The sequence below is a fragment of the Mesoplodon mirus genome, assembly GCF_964341445.2.
Source record: "Mesoplodon mirus genome assembly, chromosome: 1".
NCBI classification, from domain to species: domain Eukaryota; kingdom Metazoa; phylum Chordata; class Mammalia; order Artiodactyla; family Ziphiidae; genus Mesoplodon; species Mesoplodon mirus.
In genome coordinates, this window is record NC_138976.1 from 48,830,029 (window position 1) to 48,841,294 (window position 11,266).

The following is an 11,266-nucleotide window of genomic DNA, read 5'->3' on the forward strand; positions in this document are numbered from 1 at the left end:
GCAAAATGGTTATTTAGTGCATTTTACAAAAGAAGTGTTAAATAAAGTTTTATGAAATATAAATTATTTGAAGTTTTATATTATAGCATAGAGCTTTCTCATTTAAAACCCAAATTAGGTATATAATATTTTCATTAATCATAAGGTATTCATTATGAAAAGATTCTTAAGAAATGGCTAATATTACTGCTTTGTGTTTAAAGCATCATTTTCTGATAACAGTAAATCAGTATTCCCCGCAAAAATTGAAAAAATGTACATGGATGCATTTTTATTCAACTTCACTTAGTATGGCTATTAAAATGAAATTTTATTTCAATACTTAAAACTTATATGTTTCTTCTTTTTATAAATTTTGTGATTATATTTAGAGCCCACCCAGATAATCCAAGATAATCTTCCCATAACAAGATCCTTAACTTAGTCATATCTGCAAACTCCCTTTTGCCATATAAGGTAATATTAACAGGCCCCAGGATATGGATATCTTTGAGGACAATTTTGAGCATATCCCAAAAAGGAAAATTCAATAACCTCAACATAACATATTTGTAATTATGTTCTTGTCGAACCTTGGCTATATCAGAGATGATGATTATTTAACTTGATATAATATTTTTATTTGGTTTATATTTTCATTATCTTGCATCATTTGTGAAAATAACTCAACTGAAATTTATAAATTTATTGCTAACTTTGCCTCAATGGAATATAAACCCCTATTTTTTTAATTTCAAAAAGTATGATTTATTATGTTGTATAAATTACTAAAAATAGCTGAGCATAAATCAGTACACAATGGCTGATGGCTGATACTAATATAATTTACTATGAAATATAATTTGGTCAAACTTTCCAGAATTCTCATTAATATATATATATATATATATATATATATATATATATATATATATATATATATATATATATATATATATATATTTTTTTTTTACTTTCAAGTACAAAGACTGGATATTACATGCACACATATTTTTAGCCCATGTCTTCATCTTTTCGAGAGGCTGCTTTGCTCTGGGAGAAAAAAATATCCAATTATAAAACCATCTGGTATTTTGATTTTTTATTGTAAATTTAAGATTTTAATTCCTTACCTCTGTATGCAGTTAAATGAAAGAAAGCACAGGTTTTCAAGTGAGCTACAGCCTTTTTATTGTTCCTTTTGATTAAAAAAAAAGGAAAAAAGGAAGAAAAAAGAAAAAGCAACCATCTGCCTGTGCCAGCTGCTAGAATGCTGAGAAGATAATGGAATTCCTATATATGATATCATTTTGTTTTTCTAGTGGAAGTTGTGACATCTTCAACAGTTCTCTTCAGGATACACCTGCTTCTCTAACTAAGAAAATTTAAGCCAGTATATAGTAAAAGGGTTGTCAACCTTATATTAACACAACTCTTAGAAAGCCTCCCATGGAGATATAGATGTAGATATACATATAGATATACGTATACATATATAGTTTTATTTAAATTTCTTTACATTGTTTTATAAATTACAGTTTAAATGCTAAAGAAAAAATAGAAAATAAAACAGATTCATATTTTAATGCTGTCATTACTATAAATCATGCTCATTTAGTAAGCAAAGATTTGTAAACACATTTATAGAACAATTTTCTTCTTGCCTGAATTTTAGAGGGATGATCTGAGAGCCCTGGGTAGTTGTATCCAAAATATGTTGAAGCTTTTGGGGTTTTTTTTTTACTTCTCTTTCATTTTTTATGGATGGAAATAATCATTATTCTGAAATTATTAGAAACCATAAAATGAAGTATTGTTTGAATACATGGAAAACTATGAAATAGTTTTGAACATTGACTGGTAAAGGGGTGCCACTCATAAATTAAATTTTTGTATATTTTTTCTTCTTTAGCACAGAAGTTGCCCATTATTTCACATTACAATCATGAAAAGAAAATTACCTGGAGGCAAAACTTCCTTATTCTTTAAAAAAAAAAAAAGCAATTTGCTTTTGAAGAGTTTTCCTCATTGTTCTGTGTATTTTTAATAGTTTCAAAAGATCTTATGTTCCTTTTGGATGGGAACTTTATTATAATGAAGAAAGGGAAATAGAAGTTCTTGGTTCTAGTGGTTTTGGGCCATTTTAGAGATGGAGTGAGTATTCTTAGAAGTGTCTCTGAACATGAGAAGTGACAGCTAGTTCTGTGGAATCAAGAATATCAGGACATAAAACCCTCTGAACTGAACTAAACCCTGAGAAAGGACTTTCACTTAAATAATGTTGCTAAATGTCTCTCTTCCTCATTCCATGATTGTAATCTGAGTAAGAGACTCAGCCATCACCACTGAATACTAGAACTAAATTTAGGGAATCACTTCCTTTGTGTAAGTGACTTTCCATGTTTCCTTTTATTTCAGAAAGTTATAGAACATACAAGAAAAGCATAGCAATGCTTTGCCCCAGAGTGCTCAGGTATAATAAACAGAAAACCAGCATGGAGGAAATTTGTCTGAAATGAAGAAAGAGATAAAAATCATCAAAACTGTCAAACATATTACAGGTAAATTTTGGAGATTAATCCTTTGTCAGTTGCATCATTTGCAAATATTTTCTCCCATTCTGAGGATTGTCTTTTGGTCTTGTTTATGGTTTCCTTTGCTGTGCAAAAGCTTTGAAGTTTCATTAGGTCCCATTTGTTTATTTTTGTTTTGATTTCCATTTCTCTAGGAGGTGGGTCCAAAAGGATCTTGCTGTGATTTATGTCATAGAGGGTTCTGCCTATGTTTTCCTCTAAGAGTTTGATAGTGTCTGGCCTTACATTTAGGTCTTTAATCCATTTTGAGTTTACTTTTGTGTATGGTGTTAGGGAGTGTTCTAATTTCATACTTTTACATGTAGCTGTCCAGTTTTCCCAGAACCACTTATTGAAGAGGCTGTCTTTTCTCCACTGTATATTCTTGCCTCCTTTATCAAAGATAAGGTGACCATATGTGTGTGGGTTTATCTCTGGGCTTTCTATCCTGTTTCATTGATTTATATTTCTGTTTTTGTGCCAGTACCATACTGTCTTGATTAATGTAGCTTTGTAGTATCGTGTGAAGTCCGGGAGCCTGATTCCTCCAACTCCATTTTTCGTTCTCAAGATTGCTTTGGCTATTCGGGGTCTTTTGTGTATACAAATGTTTTTGGTGTTCAGGAGATATATCTAACCTAAAGTGACTCTGGAAAACTAAAAGCAAAGAAGTTGTCAAAGGTATACTAGATACATGATAATAAGAAGAAAATAGGTAAAAATTACAGTGAAAAATAAAAAAGAAGTACCATAGTGCATCTAGTAGAGTGTTAAAATCCAAACAAACAAAATGTCAATTGCTGGTTAGAATTCTGAAAAGAGGAACTCTCATTCATTGCAGGTAGAAATGCAAAATGGTAGAGCCACTTGGAAGACAGTTCAGCAGCTTCTTGTAAAACAAAACATAGTCATATATTATCATCCAGCAATATGCATCTACATATTTACCCAAATTATTGGAAAACTTATATCCTCACAAAAACTGGCCCATGAATGTTTATAACAGCTTTATTTATAATTGCCAATAACTGGAAATGACTTCAATATATGAATGAATAAACAAACTGTTGTACATCACTCAATAGAATACTACTCAGAGATAAAAAGAATGAGTTATCAGAATACACAGCTACATGGATGAACCTTAAATATATATATATATACAGATTGAAAAGCCAGTTGTAAAACGGCTTATTTTCTTCTGTATGATTCCATTTATATGACTTTTTTGAAAAAGAGTTGGAAAACTGGATTAGAGTTCAAAAGCTGAGAGATGGTAAAATCAATCAATCAATCAGTCAGCCAGTAGTTGCCAAGGGTTTGGGGAGAAGAAGTAAAAGCTTGAATAGGTGTAGCAAGGGGATATTTTTAGGGAAGGAAGCATATTCTATATGATACTGTAGTGGTGGATACAGGGTCCTATGCATTTGTCAAAATCCATAGAACTTTACAGCACAAGAGTGAACTTTATTGTTTATAAATTCTTAAAAAAATATTTAGGAGGTCAGGGGGATCCCACAATGGAATGCAGACTGTGATGAGGAAATCTAATTGGATTACAAATGTATAAAAGAGTCTGTATGAGAAAAAAATACACTCCTGTGTGTTCCTCCTTTATTCACACATTCACTATACTTCTGATGGCAGATGTGTGGGTGTTTTCCCCACACTAAACAACTTTGTGTGACACCAGCTAGATCTCCTACACTTAATTCTGATACTGTCTACCTTGAAATAACGTCAGATACTGCAGGTTAATGGCTCAGTCCCACAAGAATGCCCACCTCCTCCCCACCGACACACACTTAATTCAGATGTCAATCACAAATCCATTTGTCCCCTCTACTTCTGACTGATGAGCTGTACATGGGGTTCTGATGACCCCTTCCTTGGTTTCAGTTATTTGCCAGAAAGGCTCATAGAACTCAGAGAAACACTTAAGTTTACCAGTTTATTATAAAAGGATATACTAAAAGATAGAGATGAGCATACAGGTGGAAGAGATGCAAAGGTATGAAGATGTAAGGTGTGAAGGAGGAGCTGCAGAGTTTCCACACTTTCTCCAGGCATGAAAACACCCTTTTAGTACCTCCATGGGTTCAGCAGCCTAACAGCTCTCTGAATGCTTTATTTCTGAGATTTTTAGGGACATTTAATCATGAAGGCATAATTGATTGTTAACTCAGTCTTCAGTCTCTTTCCTCTTCCCAGAGGATGTGAGGTTGGAGTGGAATGTTCCAAGCTTCTGATCATGGCATTGTCTTTCTAATCATGTCATGGTCTTTCCGGTAACGAGCCCCCATCCTGAAGTTGGTGACCAGGAGTCACCTCATTAGATCAAAAGGCACTCCTATCATCCAGGACATTCCAATGGTTTTAGAAGCTCTGTGCCAACACATGGGGGCAGAGACCTGTATGTATATCCTCTATTGTTTCACACAATCTCCCTGAAAGTGGGGGGTGGGGGGGCAGGTGTTAACCAAAGTAACTTTGAAATAATGAAGACTTTAGGACTAAAGTCAAAAGAAACTACCTATGCACTGTCCTCTACTTTGTAAAGGACTATTTCTCATGAGGGTATGAGCTAAAAATTCTGAAACTACTATATATGTATAGTGGGATGGGACTATTAAAAAAATAGATGGCAGGTGGTGGAAGCCAGGTTTCTCACCACTGGATTGGGAAGGTATAAATAAACAAGGAAGAAATTCTAGAATAAACTATATCATATTGGAAGAAAAATATAGTATGAACTCATGTTTAGAGTAATAATTTTATTTTTATGGTAAATTATATAATATGATTTTATATTATATAATATAAAAATAATATACATCTTTAAAACCAGAAGATATAATTTCATATTTCCTGCAACTTTTATTCTAGCCAGAGTAAACCACAGTTCAAAGGGTTAGATATTTTCTCAAATGAACTTTCAGGTAGATAGATAATTTGTAAGCTCTTATAACCAATGACACAAACCATACATTGATACATTCACTGATTTCTCTAGATCCATGTAAGTACCAACAAGCATCTTTTCTCCCCACACAGGTGAGTGATTTAAAATAAAGCAGTTATTAGCAGCAATCTAGTTAAACTTATTCAGATGAACAAATGAAAGTCTAGGGGAATGACACGTATTTCTTGCTGCTGGATAAATTGACCCAAGTGCTTAGTCACCCAGATTTTCTTTCCTCATCTATAAACTGGGGCTAATGTTGATGCCTTGCACTTATGGAATCTGTGAGGATTACTTTGGTGGCATAATTAAAGTGTCAAGAACACTGTGTGATACAAGTTAATGACCAATAATCTATATTTATTGCCTGTCCTCTTCCAGTCTCACAGCTCTCAATGTGAGAGTCTGGATGGGAAAGTAATACCTTCTCCAATGATCAATATATTGTATCTTCATGAAGAGATTACAATCACTGATTCTCAAATGAAAATTTTAAGGAAATAACAAGAAAGATTATATTCCATTATCATTGTTATAGTTTTTTCAAACATAATATGACAGTTATATAACATTTGGTTAATCACCACTGCAAAGCCTTTTATCCATAGCAGTTGTAAAGATGGTTATTTTCTTTCTGAATGTGAGAAGTGAGTCAGGTTCCTGGACTAGAGCTCACCCTATCATGTTTTACCTTAGCAACTGGTGCTCGGATATTTTAAACTGTTTTCAAAAGTGCTAGAAGATAGTATGAAATGGAATCAAGATTGGAAGATGCTCTATCAGTATAAGTCAATGTCAGGTCAGTGGATAAAATAGAAAATACTTCCCCAAACTTGAGAGCAATAATCCAGAATTATGTGGAGTCTAGAGAGATTTAACCAGATCATTATGGCTTCAGATACTCCAAGAGCAGATGATTGACATTTTATTTTTGATTTTCCTGTTGTCATGACTTTCTTTGCTGAGGTAAACTTCTCTTGGAGCTTATAAGAGGGTGGGCACTAGCTGCTAACTTGCTGCTTTCTATTGATTGTTGCAATCTATGACTCTTTCCTGTGTTGCGCCAACAAGGAATGCAGCATTAAGGTCCCATGTTTACCAAAATTGCTTCTCCGCAGTTTAAGACACTGGTTTGAAAAAGTCTGGTAAGAAAACTTACCTTCTTTAGTCTAGCACTATCCAAAGCCTATCACACGTGGCTCTTTAACAGGAAAGAAGAATGAGATTGATACTTCTATTAAATAAAAAGGATCTGTGTTATCTTAAATCCAACAAATTGCACATTGATGATATAACAAGTTTCGGTTCTGATAGTTTTAACTTCATAGAAAAAATAAAGCTAAATTCCTTCTAAAATAAAATACACCAAGTATTCTTTAAACGTATCATGGAAAAGTTTAGATTGTTTTAATTTAGTACAGTGGAACACTGGATTCAATAGTATTTCCAACAGGGAAAAAGTACAAAAGAACAAGAATTATTGAATTAAAACACTTTTTTCCACGGCCTCACAGAACTCAGGAGTTAGCATGGACCTGTTTGACATTTTATGGCATATAGAAGAATAATCAGAATATGTGCCTTTGATTTTCATATTTGCAGTCTAGATAATACAGGGCTCTTTTACTCTTCTCAAGTTTTAGTTTCTTTATCTGCAAAATCAAGATAACATCACCTACCTTCACAGTTTTGGCTTAAGGATTGAATGTTATTGAATATTTGAGTAAGCACTCAATATGTACTTGTGGAATCTGAATCATAACCCAATGATGAGCTTTTCATGGCTCTTTGTTAGCATTTGATATTAAGCAGATTCATAAATCCATATGCTATTATCTTTTTATTGTATGTTCAGTAAAAGTGTGTTGATTAGTTGCACATTGATAATCGCATGCATTGAAGTGTGGTATGCTGATAACTTGAGCTCCAAGTATATTCTGTTCTCTTACATTCCATATAGTATTTATAAACTTATGAGATTGCTGATTAGATAATAACTGTAATTATGTAAAATATTAATTAAATGAGAGCTCTGAGGTTTACGAGAATGCATATCATACTAGAATCCAAGCTCCCGTATTTATAATATATGTAATACCTTAGATGAATCATGAATCTCTCTGAGGCTCAGTATTCTTATCAATAAATTGGAAATAACACTTAACATAGTATCTTTACAAGTCTGTTGATTGGATACAGTGTCATGTTGTAAATCAAAGGAAATTGTGAATTATAAAAAATACATAAATATTTGGGCTATTATAATGTGGAAGTTAAAAATCTGTCTCAACATAGATTTTTTAAAATTTTGTTAGATGATCATTTGTGGCATTGGTTTATACACTGAATTCTTAGTGAAGGCTTCCAACAGTGTGTCTTGACAAAATAAAAATTGACATTTAAAAATGGTCCAAGAAAAGGGCTACCCATTGAGTATGCACCAGAACTTGTGAGGGGAATAAAAATTTCAGATTCTCTGCGAATGATATTTGTTAGACAGAAGCAGATCATACATGCCAACAGGATGAGCGGTGTTGAGGAATTCCATGTGTTCCTCCTTCAGGAGAGTATTGCAGATACACTAACATGAAAAATAATGATGGCAGTTCAGGGAAATAAATGATTAAAATTTGCACTGGATTATAAGACAACAAAGGAGTAGCCCCCAAATTAGCCTTGGGCAAGAAAAAGGCAAATAGGGATATTGATGGGAAAGAGAAAAGATGGTAGTTAAAAGGTATTGTCAAATCAAACAATAAACATGATTTCAATTGACCCTTGAACCATGTAAGTTTGTGTGGGTTCACTTATACATGGATATTTTTCAGTAGTAAATACTACAGTCCTACAAGGTCAGTGGTTGGTTGAATCTGTGGTTGAAGAACATAAAGATATTTCCAACCCTATAACAATTAATAGAAAACTTAGACTGAAGAAAGAACTGTGAATTTCATGGAGAAACTTTGCCTTCCCGAATTAACCTCAAATTTGTGCATTCACACTATGGGTACATAGCAAAGCCAAATACAATTTATGTTTAAAAATAAGTAACTTGATAAAAATGTCAAACTGGACACACACATCTACTTTTTTTGCCTTCTAAAACACCAAGATAATATTGGGAAAGGATTTTTTAAGGCATTACACCACCAAGACATTGAGAACACAAAAATTGACAACAGTGGCATTTTGAAAGCTACAAAGCAGATGGACTAAGAGGATCCATAAATACAAATCTTTATCTGGCAGAGGGGAAAACAAAGAAGGAGCTTAATTTGTATCTCAGAATTCCCATAAAGTATAAGGACCTGGCATCTGGAGTTGAGGGTAGGCAGTAAAGAGCCAGAAAAAGAAAGGTGGTTTAATTCTTGTTTAAAATACGTTAAACTTATAATGGATCAGTCTTGCTAGTAAGAGCATGAGATGAAAATTCGGGTGCTTTTGGTCTTCTGACGAATTACAGCAGAATAGCAAAAGGAAAAGATGAGAATAAAATTGTGTTCTCAGGTAAAATTTAGCATAAACTGCTTCACAGAATTATCCTCTGTTGAGGCAAGGGTGCCTACCTTTTTACCACTGTAAATGGTACCTTAGACGTATCCAAAATTAATCAAAAGAAAACTTCACTCTTAATGAAATTCAAGTAGTTATTAGGCAGACAAGAGCAGAGAAATGTTCCAGAAAGAAATAACAATATGTGCAAAAGAGCAAAGGTGAAAATGCCCATAGTGAATTTGGGAGACTGTAGGAATTACCTCAGAGATGCAATGAAGCAATATTTACATAAAATTATAGTTGGATACAGTTGGATAATGTTTACTTTTAATTGCTTTGAGAATTGTTATGTACTTAATATTTAAATGTAAAGATACAGAAATTCTTAGATTCCATATATATGTGTTAGCATACGGTATTTGTCTTTCTCTTTCTGACTTACTTGACTCTGTATGACAGACTCTAGGTCCATCCACCTCACTACAAATAACTTAATTTCGTTTCCTTTTATGGCTGAGTAATAGTCCATTGTATATATGTGTCACATCTTCTTTATCCATTCATTCGATGATGGTCACTTAGGTTGCTTCCATCTCCTGGCTATTATAAATAGAGCTGCAATAAACATTTTGGTACATGACTCTTTTTGAGTTATGGTTTTCTCAGGGTATATGCCCAGTAGTGGGATTGCTGGGTCATATATATGGAATCTAAGAAAAAAAAAAACCAAATGGCATGACAAACCTAAGGGTAAGACGGGAATAAAGACAAGACCTATTAGAGAATGGACTTGAGGATATGGGGAGGGGGAAGGGTAAGCTGTGACAAAGTGAGAGAGTGGCATGGACATATATACACTACCAAATGTAAAATAGATAGCTAGTGGGAAGCAGCTGCATAGCATAGGGAGATCAGCTCTGTGCTTTGTGACCACCTAGAGGGGTGAGATAGGGAGGGTGGGAGGGAGGGAGACGCAAGAGGGAAGAGATATGGGAACATATGTATATGTATAACTGATTCACTTTGTTATAAAGCAGAAACTAACACACCATTGTAAAGCAATTATACTCTAATAAAGATGTTTAAAAAAATACAGAAATTTATGCAACACTTCCACTTTGTAAATATTTTTCTTTAAAGTCTTATTTTAATTGTTTTGAATTGTTTGTTGTAAGTCTTAAAGTCTTATTTTCAAAGAAGTTAGAGAAATCTCATAACATACTTTTTGTCTACTCTGAAGTATTTAAGCAATAATGCTTAACTTGAAAAGAGCAGAAAAGATATATTAAGAAAAAAGATATCTAAAGGTTATATGAAGGCCACTCTTGACATATAGAATGTTCTTATTCTGCCATTTCTGACTCTGCACTTCAGATTATAATATCTTGGGGATATATTTTCCTCATTTATTGCTGATGTTTGTAGAAATCAAGTGAACCTTAGCAACGTCACTATATACCAATTCCTGTTTCGAACTCATCTGTGTTTTTAGCTCATATGATTATCACATTAATGGTCTTAGTTGTCAAGCAGTACTTTCCCCAAAATTCTTCAGTATAAATATATCTGTATGTCTTTGTGCTGGCTTTGAATAAAATATAAAAAGGGCTTTCCATGTTCAATATACTAAGAAAATTTTAATGTGTGTGATTCACATCCAATTACAAAACTGAACTCTAAATCAGTAAGTTAAAATCATGTTTAAGGAAGTTTCTTTCCCTTTTGCATTCTATATTTGTGTCTTTCATGTATATATTTGTTAATTTATTAGCCTATTTTCTGGAAGTCCAAGCATTTTTAATAATGGAGAATGGAGGTCAGTTTAAATTCAGAATGATTTAAAATATAAACACTACTTAGCATCTTGCACATAATTATATACATAGTAGGGACCATATTGCTATTTATGGAGTATTTGATCTATTGATAAACCGATTGCAGTTTATCAATACTTTGTATACCCTGGTGTAATCATTCCAATTAAAATGAGAATATGAATTAAAAATCCTTGATAACTTACATAGTATCAAATTGCTTTCTGTAGAACCCTGTAGTACTTCAGAATTATGGCAAATAAAATTGAAAACTGATAATGAAAAAGCACTTAAAGTGTTATTCAAAGAAAATGATCCCATGAGGCATAAAGGAAGAGCTGGAAAATTGTATCAAGCCATGTGCCACAAATTCTTTAATAACCATTACTAGGGACTTAGTTGGGTCACCCCCAAATTCATATGTTAAAACCCTAACCCTTAAT